The sequence below is a fragment of the Vigna radiata genome, chromosome 7 (genome assembly GCF_000741045.1).
Source record: "Vigna radiata var. radiata cultivar VC1973A chromosome 7, Vradiata_ver6, whole genome shotgun sequence".
Taxonomy (NCBI): domain Eukaryota; kingdom Viridiplantae; phylum Streptophyta; class Magnoliopsida; order Fabales; family Fabaceae; genus Vigna; species Vigna radiata.
The window spans coordinates 15,691,774-15,706,581 of NC_028357.1; positions in this window are offsets into that span (position 1 = coordinate 15,691,774).

The following is a 14,808-nucleotide window of genomic DNA, read 5'->3' on the forward strand; positions in this document are numbered from 1 at the left end:
CTTCTTCTTCTTCTTCTTCTTCTTCTTCTTCTTCTTCTTCTTCTTCTTCTTCTTCTTCTTCTTCTTCTTCTTCTTCTTCTTCTTCTTCTTCTTATAATGCGGTTATACATCTTCCTCAACCTCATTTGAGTCAATGCGACCTCTAGGTTTGGTTTGTATTGCTACAGCCCAACCACGCTTGTCAATATTGCGGAATGGTGGATATGGCATATAATAAACCTGTCTGACATTACTTGGTAGAATGAAAGGATCAAACGGTCTATATCTATTTCTCAAGTGGAGTTCGACAATGTTAAATCTAGGATCCACTCTAGTACCAGCTTTAGAAGGATCAAACCATTCATAATAAAAAAGAACTACTCTGTTTGGAGAAGTAGTGTTGTTGTACTCTAGCTCATATATTTTTTGAACGATGCCGTAGAAATCATCATAAGAACCCTCTGTAAGGCCCTTGATGTACACACCACAATTTGTTGTTTTCTTTCCTTTAGACCATTCATGTGTATGGATTTGTAACCATTGATGAAGTAAGTGTGTCATTCTTTCACACATCTCATTGGCCAATTAGACAGATGTCTTAACTCTTGAACCATGGGAGTTAATGCCTAATTAAAAACCTACAAAGATACCAAATAAATTTTAAATAAAGAGTCAAATTAAGCTTGCTCAAAACATAGGAAAAAGTATGGACTTGATTTCTGAACCATTGGGGAAACTCTGAGTGTATTCTAGAAGAAGCATTTCCTTCCGTGACTTGCTCAACCATAAGAAATGAGCTGGTACAAATAAAATGAATTAGTGTATAACAATTTAACCATTGCAAAGGTAAGAGTTGGATGATGACATACTCAAGGTATGACTTAATTTCACTGCAATTGATCAAGACATGGACATGAGCAGAGTTGAATTCAGCATCAGTTAACCAATGAGTGAATTCTTTACCCGCGTGACGGCCTGATTGTCGAAAAACTGATAATGAACCTTGACGAGGTTCAGCTTGCCATTGTATTTCGTTTCTGACATTAGTGGGGGACAACATGAAGTTTTTGAAATAATGTGAACAAAAATACGTTAGTGGGGGACAATATGAAGTTTCTGCACAAATTAAGCCTTCTACTCTAGCTTTATTTTTAATTGAACGTTTCGATTCTCTCATAAACCTTTCAAAGGGATACATCCACCTATATTGCACAGGTCCCCCAAGCCAAGCTTCATATGCAAGATGGATTGGAAGATGCTTCATTGAATCAAAGAATGCAGGAGGGAATATTCTTTCTAATTTGCAGAGAATAATTGAGATATTTTCTTCCATCTTTCTTAGGCAATTTTCCTTTAGTTTCATGCAGCACAAATTTTTAAAGAAGTTATTGATTTCAATCAGTGGATGTAACACGTGTTGTGGCAAACAACTAAACGCAAGAGGGATGAAAGTCTCCATGAATACATGACAATCATGACTCTTCAACCCTTAAATAGTACCGTTCTGAACATTGGCACATATGGACAAGTTAGAAGAATATTCATCTGGCATTCTAAGCTCTTTGATCCATCCACACACTATTCTTGCCTCATTTTTTGACACGGTGTAGTTTGCTTTTGGTTTGAACAATCGACCGTTAGCTTGCACCTTCAACTCTAAGTCTTTTCGTGCACAATATAGAGGTAAATCTTTTATTGCTTTGTCATTATCTTTTACCTTACCAATAACATTAATAATTGTGTTCAAGATGTTGTCAAAGAAATTTTTTTCTATGTGCATGACATCCAGGTTATGGTCTTAGTAAGTTATCTTTCCAATAGGGAAGATCCCAAAATATGCTTCTTTTAGTCCAATTATGCCATTCTCCAAACCCATTTATCCTATTTTGTCCAGATTCAGTGACTTTTGGATAGTCTTTCACTCTTCTCCAAATGTGTGATCCGGTAAACTTCGGCGAGGGCATATCCGTTTCAACTTCCCCTTTGCGAAATGCCTTTTTGTTTCTTCTAAAGGGGTGATCAATGGGCAAGAACCGTCAATGACAGTCAAACCAATTACTTTTCCGACCATAACTCAATTGGAATGACTTNGTATGTTCCATGCAATGTGGACAAGCTAATCGACCATGCGTGCTCCAACCAGATAACATGCCATACGCTAGAAAGTCATTAATAGTCCACATCAAAGCTGCCCTCATAAGGAAATTTTGCTTCCTTGAAACATCATACGTCCAAACACCATTCCATAGCTTCTTGAAATCATCAATCAAAGGCTCCAAATAAACATCAATCGCTGATTTTGGATTAGATGGACCTGGTATTATACATGTTAAAAACATATAAGGCTTTGTCATACACATCTCAGGTGGTAGATTATATGGGGTAACTATCACGGGCCAGCATAAACATGGTGATGCAGATGCCTGAATGTACGGCGTAAATCCATCAGAGCATAGACTAAGTCTCACGTTAAGCGGTTCACTAGCAAAGTACGGATGTTTACGATTGAAGTCCTTCCAAGCTTCACCGTCAGAAGGATGACACAAAACTCCTTCAGTTTTGTTACCATCATGCCATGTCATGTGTTCTGATGTTTCCATTGAAGTAAACATTCTTTGTAATCTTGGATTATAGGCAACTAAAACATTGACTTTAAGGGAATTGGTATTTTTTGCCTCTGTCCTGCATGCATTGCATGATATCGAAGAGAGCCACAAAACTTGCATTCAACCAACAATGCATCATTTTTGCCATTGTCATTGTCATAGAATAGCATACATCCATTAACACAACAATCAATCTTCTTGGCTTTCAATCCCAACTTTGAAACACATCTTTTGGCTTCATAACAATTCTTCGGAATAGAATTTTTTGGTGGTGCCAAATCTAAAATCAATTTTGTATAGTGATCCACTGCTTGATTGGGAACGTTCCAATTAGATTTACCAGCCAAGAATCTAATGGACACTGACAATTTTGACTCAGATGAACCTTCAAATACAGGTAGATTTGCCTCTGTCAGTAATTGTTTGCTTTTGAATAGTACCTAATTGTTTGCTTTTGAATAATACCTAATTGTTTGCTTTTGAATAGTTTCCTAGGTTCATTTCAATACTTTAGACATGTTACGATCTTCACATTAGTTAAAACTCGTCTAAATTGGGTCTAGTTGCAATTCTTCACCTTTTAAGCACACTTTTTGGCTTCTAAATACTCAAACTTTGAGTTTGAGGTAATTCCTTGCTTTTGACAACTTTCCTAGCTTCATTCCACTAGTTTAGACATGTTAAGATGTTCACATTACTTAAAATAAGTGTACTTTAGGTCTGGTTGCAAATTCTCACCTTTTAAGTACACTTTTTTAGGTTTCAACTAGTTAAATTTAGAGATTTAGGTACTTCATCTATTTTCACATGTTTCTTAGCTTCCTTTAACAACTTTAAACTTGTTAGGAAGTGTAGAATACAGACTTAGGTTACTTTAGGTCAATTCCCATTTTCTCACCTATTTAGTACACTTTTTAGGTTAAAGTAGCCAAAGTTTGAGATTTACCTACTTGATCTAATTTGACATCTTTCTAAGCTTTATTTAAGTTCTTTAAACTTGTTAGGATAGGAACATTATACATTCTTAGATTTCTTTAGGTCAATTTCGAAATTGTCACCTATTTAGTACACTTTTTAGGTTTTAAGTAATGTAATTTTAGGTCCTTAATAGTCAAATCTTGTATTTATTTGTATTTTCGAATTGTGCCCTCATTTTTATCTTTCTTTTATGTATTAAAACTTGTGTAGATAGTTTTTTTACTGTTTTGGTTAATACTTTAATACACTATGCATTATGACCACTTTTACCCTATTCTAGTTTCTAGTTTTAGCTTCTAAGGTGTCTTTTTTGAGTTGTAGGTTGTTTTTGTAGTGTGAGTTTCTAATTAGCTAGGTTTTACCGTTCTAAACTTGTTAGGACAGTTTCTTAGAAGTTTCTTAGGCTAGTTTAGTGCAGTTTGCAAATTTAAACCCTTCTAGTGCTTTTTTAGTTGTCATTTTGAGGTTTTAGTAGTGATTTACTCAAACAAGTTTAACTATCATAATTAACCACTTCAACAACTTTGTTTGATGAATTGAAACATGTCCAAAGTGAAATTTAACTCAATTTTAAACTTGGTGCAGTTTTTCATGGTTTACTCTTACTAGTTTTAGTGTTCTAATTTTTAGGTCCATAGGCAGATTTTGTTTTCTTAGTGATTTGTAGTAGTTAGTTAAGTTTTTATTAGTATTTTACTACTTTAGACTTGTTAGGATGTTGACATACCTTAGAAAGAGTCTACATTAGGTGAATTAACTATTTCTTACGTTATAAGTTCACTTTTTAGGTACTAACAACTCAAACTTTGAGTTTTAGGTTATTCTTTTCTTTTCACTACTTTCCTACCTTGATTTCACTACTTTAGACTTGTTAGGATGTTTACATATCTTATAAAGAGTTTACATTAGGTGAATTGACAATTTTTTACCTTATAAGTACACTTTTTAGGTACTAACAACTCAAACTATAAGTTTTAGGTGATTCTTTACTTTTCAGTACTTTTCTACCTTGATTTCAAAACTAAGCACTTTAGCAACTTTGTTTTATCAATTGAAACATGTTAAAACTCAAATTTAACTCAAAATCACATTTCTACTTCCCAAAATTGACTTAAAATTGGTGGTTTTGGAAGTGATTTTGTGCCTAAACCATTATGACACTTTGTTAATCATTTCAACACTTTTAATTCATCAAAATAGACTTTTTTGAACTTTAATTAGGCACAAAATAGAACTCCAACTCATATTCACTTTGCAAGTTCCAAAAATGGCACAAATTTTACATAAAATGGGTTATTAGGTTTCAATTTTCGTGCTGATGTGATTCTATGCTATTTGACAGTTTAAACAAGTCCTTAATCTTGTTTTAAACTATGTTTTAAACTTATTAGAACATTCAAATAATCAAATTGAGTTTTAAGAAATTAAATCAAGTATCTGTTTTATGTTGTTCTCGATTAATTCAATCAAAAGCAATATCTTATTTTGTTTCAATCGATTAAACTTAATACCAATTCATTAAATTGTCCTTGTTGAAAACCTAGAATAGGAGACAAATAATTTAATGATTAACCTTTGAAAAAAAATGGTATAAAACAGAGAAATAATATATTAAATCAGAAAAGTAATTGGTAATATTTGAAATAATCTTATTTCCCTTTTAAGACATGACTTCATTTTAAGATAATTTTTTTCAAGGACACTCAGGACAAAACTAGATAGATAAAATTTTATGTTTTCAGAATAAACAAGTTAGAAATCATTGTGGAGTCTTTTCATCTTAAGATAAATAAGTCATCATCACCAACTCATGTAGCCAAGTCTTGTGAGTTACAAATTCAAAAAATCAGCAGATATTGTCCTTAAATTTTTGTTATCTTTGAAGCTTTTGTAATTTTCAACGTAGGGTGTCTCAAGGTTCTTGTAGCAAGCTTTTACAAAGAGGGTTACGAACTCATCTCGTAGATCTCAAGAGATTTGGGTGTTATTGTTTCTTTTTGTAAACATTGAAAATTAGTGTGATCTCAATCTTGTTTTGGAAGTAACTCTCACTGGTAAAGAATTAACTAGCCTCTCATCTTAGAATTACTACAACCAATTGAATTGCAAATTCATTCATTGCGTAATTACATATTAGATAGGAGAGCTGATGAAGGCTGCTAGATCTTAATAGACAATGTTTCTTTTTGTAAGAAAACGTTTACAAGAATTTGCAAAAAGGGTTAAAATCTTGTTTCAAATCTAGCTACACAGTAGGAGGCAGCATAATAGTGATCATATTAGGTCAAGGAGGATGGTATAACTCTAACACCAAGTTGAAATTACAGAATGTTCGTTTGATATAAAAGAAGACACAAAAAAGAACATATCTAATTGATATTCTTATGATATGATATGTTAGTGGTCCCTTTTGCGTTATCTTATCCAACAACCAGAAAATTGAATTTTTTTTAAGAAAATTTGGCAGAATTCTATCAAAATTTTCATGATCTTTTAAAGTTTTGTAGCATTAATTTATTAGGGTGGGGGGAAATCAACAATTCCTAATTATTTTACTAGCCTAAGTCAAGTGTTCGAGTAGCACAAGCCCTGCCAAGAATATACTAATATAACAAAACTCAGTAACACAATAATAATCTTAATATTGTACTATCTATCTATCTATCTATCTATCTATCTATATACCATCTACACAATCAAGTACAATATTCTTAAAGTTTTGATCTAGAAAAAGAAGCCAAACCATATATGGATAAATTACGAACTTCTGCAAATGCAATACTTGAGAGAACTAGTTAATCAATAATTGATGCTTAAATGCAAAAAGGTATTGCTGGAGCAAAACAAGTGAGAGACAGGTCCTGAGAAACTAAATGGACAACTAAATGGAGGGTTGATCAAAAGCAAGAAATCCAGTTAGGGGATTCAACATGGTATATGAGCACCAAAATTAAGCAAGGCAAACAGAAGAGGACAAACTTTACCTACCTGGAAATGATGAACTCTTGGACACTTGAGTGCAGCCCTTCAACAATGAGACTTTTGCAACCAACTTTAACCCATTGTGTTCGAAGCTTCAAAAAGTTTTGTGCCTCAGCCCTTGATCGAAAGCCTAAAATCGGGTACAATAACGGACAATTTTAATTAGCAAAACGCAAGAATTGCAAAACATTAATCATCAAACACTTTGTTACCAAGAACAAGGGCTCAACAAATTCATCTTCAATAAAAAACCTACTTACCTCCACGGGAAGGGAAGAAACACAAACCAAGACCTCAACCAAGATGCTGGAAGCAACCTCGTTCACGCGCACGAACCACACTCCACAAAGATCCCTCAAAGAACAATCCTTAAACCCTCCAACAACACCTACGTCAAAGCAAGTGGAAGCCAATGCAACAACAATAGCCACGTCTTAACAGTTTGAACCTACCTCCTCACGCAGCGACAACCCTTCGTCACGAACCCCTTCGATTGGCATCGTCGCGATAGTCCAAACCATCCTCATGTCGCGATACCACCGTCCTCACGGCACCACACCACCGGCGTCACGAAACCCTTTCCACAAAATAACCACCGTTGAACGGGAGAGGGTCTTTAGGGTCGACAGGTGCGAGCTATTTGGGGGAGAAAGCTTTCGCGAAAAAGGATTTTGGTAGAATGTCTGGAGACGAAAATCTAAATTGTTATTTCATTAAGTCTGGCCAATACCGACGGGCACGTTCCTTCGGTAAAGTCATTGTGCCAATACCGACGGTCTAAAGCCCTCGGTAATATACACTTAAAATGACCGTCGAAAAAGCCTTCGGTAAATCCGAATTACCGAAGGCCTCAAGGCCCTCGGTAAAAACCCTTCGGTAATTAACAGTTTTCTTGTAGTCCAGAGAAGCCTCATCCCCCTCTGCTCACATCCAATTGGATGATCATCGCAAAGAGAAAAGTGTACAACACATACAACACACAAGAGTAAGGGTAAGCTAGGTTTCAAAAGCATACAAGTTATCATATAACACAACATAGAAGCCATATCCATACAAGTAATAAAGTAAAACATCTTATCATGTTATGACTCTCTAGAATCGTCCGAACTTAGAATGAATATCGATCTGGGGCGGATTGTGCACTTGTGGTGGCCTCTACTGCTTAGCTAGCCTCTCGCTAAGCTAAAAATACAAAATACAAATTCACTCATAATTCGCTTAGCTAACTCCTCTCGCTAAGCGAATATCCCCTGACAGCAACACTTTTTTTTTTTCAATCGTTGAGTGAATGGATTCGCTCAACGAATTTGCATAATCTGCAGAATTCAATTTTTACAGATTTGCAGAACTCACTCACCCTAAACTCGTTCTAGGTGTTTTGTTGGACTTCTAACATCCCTAATTCGATATACATGTTTAATTAAACTTGCCTAAGTTATTACAAACATTCCTCACATCGATTTCTAATAGTTATGCATCATTTTAGGTTCTAATACTTCAATTTTGTCAACTTAGAGGATCAAATTCAAATTTACCACTTAACAACTATTTTTAACCATTTTAGCTCTTCTAATAAGTCATAAATAACTTACCTAAACTATTTCAATTGCCTAAAGCAGTTTCCAGTCCCAAATGCCCAATTTGACTACCTCACTTCCTCTCAACTAACCTAAAACACCATAACCAACTTAATTTGTGGTCTAGCAACCTACCCAACATCATTCACAGTATGCAAGTATTCAATTTAACATCATACAATCTGTTCATACCAGTTCCTCATCAAAGTTTTGTAGTCTCATATGTCACTCATTAATCAACACAAATTCTAACATACAATTTCATCAATTTCAGTTCTAACAGTAACATATCCTAAGACACAATCTACACATACATTATTTTACGATATTGCAGCAGTACCCAACTCAACCACACGAAAATATCCACAAACCGAAAAGAAACCTAAGCTTCCCTTACCTCTGAATGAAGTAATTCAGCTCACAAGAACCCTAACTCCTAGCTTGCTTTACAATGTAATTCCACATAATCCTATAAACCACCAATTGGTGATAGGGATTAAATTTTAAAACAAAATTTTGAACTGAGAGTTGAAGAAAAGGACTACCAGTAACATGCAACGAAGAAAATTGCATGATCCAAGTTAGAGAAAACATGGGAAAAAGGGGAAACGACTTACCTATTCCGACTTATGAATTTGATCGGTCTAAATTGTAGCTCTTAGTTCCAGGATTGTTAAGGAGTTCCTTGATCAACACTTGAACAGTTCAATCTAGAGAGATTCTAGAGAGAAGATAAGGAACTTGAAGAACAAGTTCTAGAGAGAAGGAGTACAACAATTAATGAATCAGTATATTTTGAAGTTATCTATTCAAGCTGCTGATAGGTTTTAACTATAAAACTTGCTTCTATTAACTTAATAGCCTTATCATCATTTTAATATTATTTTCAAGTTATTATTGATAACAGTCTAAAAACGTTATTTTTATACTTAAATTTAATAACAAATCACACCCTTTATGGCTTATAATGAGCTTAGAATTATGCAAAACACTTAGTTTAGTCACAAGAGAGTCAAAAGTGGTTTTTAGAGGTATTATGCTTGTTTTTACATTCTTTTGACAGGATTTGATGAGAATTGAAGGATGGAAGTGAAGAAGGGAGGACTTAAACTCAAGAAAGGATGAGAAAAGAAACAAAAGAAGAGTAAGGTCCACTGCTCAGCGCCAATTCCAGCGTTGAGCGCCAGCTTCGTGGAGGAAGTCACTGTTTCTCGCCTGAGCGGTGACGCTGAGCGTCCTGCGATTCTGAGACCCAGCGCTGAGCGCCAGGTTGAACCATTGAGCGTCCTGCGATTATGGGGGTTACCGCTGAGCGCTTAAATGATGGGCCTAGGCCAAAATTCTGTTACTTTTCCGCGTTATAAATAGACCCAGTGCGACCTTTAGGGTAATTTTTTGGCAGAGGAAGACTTCAGAGCACCTTCTACACTCCTTGGAGGCGGTTTCTTGGATGCTAAGGCTCCAATTTATCAATTTTAGGGTTTACTATTTCATCTTTTCCATTAATTTCATCTAGTTTCACTATGTCTATGGTGAACTAAACCCTTTGTTGTTGGGGAACAATGTAAATCCTTTTGAAACTCTCTTGTATCAAATTTCTTATTATATTCATATGCTTTTATTATCAATTGTTTGGGTTTTCTTTTCTGATGTTAATGCTTACATCATTTAACTCATTCGGTGTCATGATATTTGATTTTGTCGATACGGGAACGTATGGGGAAATCTAGAACTGATAAGAATTCTCTTGATTATGAAATACTGCCTAGGAATAGGAGTAGGACGATCAATTGCTTTAAGCTTCTATACTTAATGCGTTGGTGATTACTAGGGAGACTAGGAATGGTAAACTAGTAATTAGTAATAGGCTTTCTTCGCCGAGGAATCGGGTTTTGAGTAATCTAGAAAGTTGCATGGCATTGATAATAAAGCGAATTTAATAAGAATAGTAGATATAAGAGGGTGGATAAGGATGAAATTGTAAACCCCAACAACTCCATTCATTCATATCTTTTATTTGCCAATTGATTCAGTTTGCATTTGAATGTTTAGATTAAGTTTTGCATTAACACTACAAAATTATTCTTCTTTTAAGTCTTATGCAATCAATTTACATGAAAGATAAGGCCTGAGAGTCCCTTGGGAAACGATCTGGACTTACTGTCTATTATTACTTGATACGATCTGATACACTTGTCAGGGACTTAATAATTAGACACACAATATTTATTATTATTATTCTTTTATTTGATTAATATATGTATGTTTAGAGTGGTTTAGTTTAATCTATTATATATTTTATTCAATGGATGTTAAAGTTGACTTGACTAGTGTTTCTTCTCCTCATAAACCGATATTTGATAAAGATAATATTATTGGATCTTTTTGTGTTAAGACAAATCATCTAAATAAACTTTGTTTTAAAGTTTAACTTTATGACTAAACAAAATAAATGATGGATAGTATGATGTTGTTAAACGGTGTGTTTAAAAGATGACTAAATAGTATGATAACGTCTAATGTCATCTAAAATATAAATGAAAAACGTTAAATGTTATTACTATCCTTTATTAGAAGCTTTAAACATTTGTTTTCTTCAAAGTTCAATTTAACACTTAATGGAAAGTGTCATTTTCTTATAGAAGTACTTCGACTTTTCTTTATATATATATATAAGTATTTAATTTTATAATTCTCTTTTTTCATTTATACACATTTTACTCTCCTTTTTAATTGCTTGGATTGTCACGAAATTTATTCACATTTCTTAAATACTTTTTGTTTTATTACAATCTTTGAGTAATTATGTTTGAGTAATGTATGTGAATTAAATATTTTTTATTTCTTACATTTAAATATTTCTACTTATCTTTAATATTTTTAATTATTTTTTATTTATTTATGTTTAATTCCAATTTTAAGAGTTCAATAGAATCAAACCTTCATTTACTAGTAATATAGAAAATTTATTTTCTTATTTTTATTTTTGTTTAGTTTGAAGAACATTTTTTTTATCTAAAATAATTTTTATTATCTTTCAAATTTTCAACTAGTTTGATATTTGAAAAGTTTTCTTTAAATATTTAAAGTATTTTTCATCTTATATATAATATCTTTAATTATACATTTGTTTTCTTTTATGTAATTTCATTTAATAATGTATGAAATTGTTTTTAAGACAAGAATTTGATATTTTTACCTCTTTTTAATGTTTTTTGTTGTTGCTTATTTTATCATGTAGAATACTCTTTTAATAATTTTTATATAATTTTTTATTTATTTTCTAATTCATTAATATAAGTGTGATTTTGTCACTCTCATTATATAAAGACATTTCACTTACCCTAATATAATGATTTAATGTCTTTGTGATAATTTTGTTTATCAATTTTCAACATATATTGAAGTTCAAAAGTTGAAATATATATATGCTAAATTTATATTACTATTAGTTTAATCTTTGTTTTTGTGATCTCGTTAATGTATTATAATTTTTATTAGTGTATAAAAAAAAAAGTATTTCAATAGAATCTAAAAAAGGAAAGTAAAGAGACCTTTAAAATATTTTTAAATTTGAATATTTGTTTTATTTATATAACTTTTAAAAATATTTTTAAATTTTATCAACTTTGTTTCATCTAATTTAAAAATGTTTTGGTTTATATGAAATTTTATTTCATGCACTAATTTAAAATGTGTCCAGTTATAATTGTTTCTTTCTAAATATTTGATATTGAAATAAGAAATTATCTTTTAGATGTTTAATATTTGATAATATTAATTTTTATTGTTGTAATTTTTAATGATTTTATAAAAACTAATTAATTGATATTCAAATAGTAAGAAAATATATTAAAATATATCGTTTATCCAGTGAAAATGGAGAGGGTAAAATTTTTATAATTATTAAGTTTGCCAATGCAATGAAATGAATTTTTTTTTCTTAAAAAGTTGATATGAAACAACAAGACTCGTCCGTTCTCAATGCTATTTAAGTCACTATTATAAAAGGGTTCGCAAGAATTATATATTCGTTGACAATTTTTGTATTTTCTAAAGTAAAAAAAAAATGTTATAGTCCTAAAGTTAAAACATTATATTTTTATATTTCTAATATGCATTGTCCAGTTCTTATAGATATTTTTAATTTTTAATGTGGTCAATAACTCTTCATTTACAATTATAAATATATATATATATATATATATATATATATATATATATATATATATATATATATATATATATATATATATATATATATATATATTGGTTTGCTAAGTAAGAAAACTCGATGAATTGAGCGAAAATAAAAAAATTCAATAATTTGGAAGAATAATTCAATAATTTCTAAAGTAACTATTTTAATTCAGTGGATAAAGTTGACAAATTGTTTATTGAAAAAAAAAAATCTATAAAGAATCTAAATACTAAAAAAAAGTAGTTATAAAAAAAATAGAAAAAATGAAAAAAGAAGAAAAGAAAAGATAACGTTTTTATAATTGGTATATTTTAGCAAAGTGTACCATATGTTAAGTTACAAAAAAGTTCCTATTAAAAAAAAACCCAACTCTAAGTCCAATATTTTAATAATTTTAAAATTTAATTTAAAATAAAAAAAATAAAAGATAGTTATTTCTTATTAGTCCACATGACAACTTTTATTATATATTTTTTAAAATGTAGTTGTTTTTTAAAATAAAAAATAAAATAAAAGGTAGTTATTTTTTAAAATAAAAAATAAAATAAAAGACGAGGACCAATAACTACCATTTACTTTTTTATTTTAAATTAAATTTTAAAACTATTAAAATACCTTTGGATTTAAAGTTGGAATTTTTTAATAGGAACTATTTTTATAACCTAAAACTTGATATACTTTGACAAAATGTACCAACTAAAAAACTCTTTACATAAATTAACAAACTCATATATATATATATATATATATATATATATATATATATATATATATATTATGTTACTTGATCCTAACAATTAAGTATGGTTCATGAGGTATTATAGGTATTATAGTACAATGAAAAGATTTCTTCTGTTGCACTAATATATTATTTTTCAACTGAATAAATTTTAAAAAAAAAGAACAACTAATAATAGATTCAAGGAAAAAGTAAATACCATAGGATAAATTTAACGAGGTTATGTAAAGATCAAATTTATACTAAAATATTACATAATGTTCATAATGGTGATAAAGAGAAAAATGATTGCTAATTTACAATAAAAATAAAGAATCTAATTATTTCTTAACACCTACGAATTATGATTTCTAACTTTGAGTTCATTTTTTATGGAATGGACAAAATCACATGAAAATATTGTCTTTGGAACAAATAAGTATACATTGTCAATGAAACTTCAAATAAATATATATTAATAAGTGATAATATAGTGATTATATATACATTTATTATGTAAAATTCACGTAATAATTTTCCAACATCCATGAATGAATCGCTAAACGTATTTAACAAAAGCATCAAATATATTGAATAATTAAAGTGTTCTTATATCTATCAGATCAAATATATTGTAAGTTTTAAACATATATCATACTATTTAAAGGCTTCTAGATTTCTAAAATGAACTAAATAACTTAATTAAACTTATCTCATATTATATCCAAATTTAATTAAGTTTGACCATACGTAATTGAATTATAATCTGGATTAATAAATATATTTTTGTACAAAAAAGTAATAAATTTTTTATAAAGGAAACAATGAAAGAAATTAAAAAAGATATTATATGAAAAGGAGGTAGAGGAGACGGGGTTAAAGGGGGAAGGGGTGGTACCTCGTGGCGTTGGAATAAAAGTAAAATTTCTTAAATAAAACTTTAGATTTAAATGTTAAAGATGAAAAAACATTATGAAAATGAGAGATTTATTTAAAGTCTGTCCAATTCTTCTGGTGACTAATAAAATTAATAAATATATTTATACTATATAGTAAAAAGATAATACGACATGTTTCTGAAATAGCATCTGTGGCATGTGATACAACCTGAGGAAGTGTAGCCATGCAAAGGAACAGGTGAATCCATAATGATAGTGATGAACATTTTGATTAGGCAAGTTGATGATAATAATCTGTGTGATGTTAGCTAAAACCTATTTAAGGCAGAGAGAAAGGGTTTTAGAAATGAAAGCGACAAGAGAATCTATAAATGATCCATGAGTAAACTTTCGTCTACAATAATGAGAAATTGACAACAAATATTAAAAGACCCATATGTCCGATTGTAGCAGAATCAAACAAAACATAGCAGATTTTACGTATCATGATTTTGCCAACCATGACACACATAATTAAATTTAAACTTTGGACTGAGACAATTATTATGGGACCAACCTGCTGATACAACATTCATGTCCACCAGAAAGATTGTTATTTCTTCTATTATACCTGGCATTGTGGGTTTTATGGACCCCAATATCACATTGCATATCTTCACTCCTAATTACGCAGGCCCAACCCATCTACTCATCTCTCCATTCTTTCATTTCCATCTATACCAATTATCATTTAATTCATATATAAACTTCTATTAAAAAAAATTTCTCTCAAACCATTTATTGAAAGACACAACTCATTACTACCTTGTTTTTAAATGTCACATCAACTAAAAATAAAGGAGATTGATGTTTTAATAACTCTTTTTTA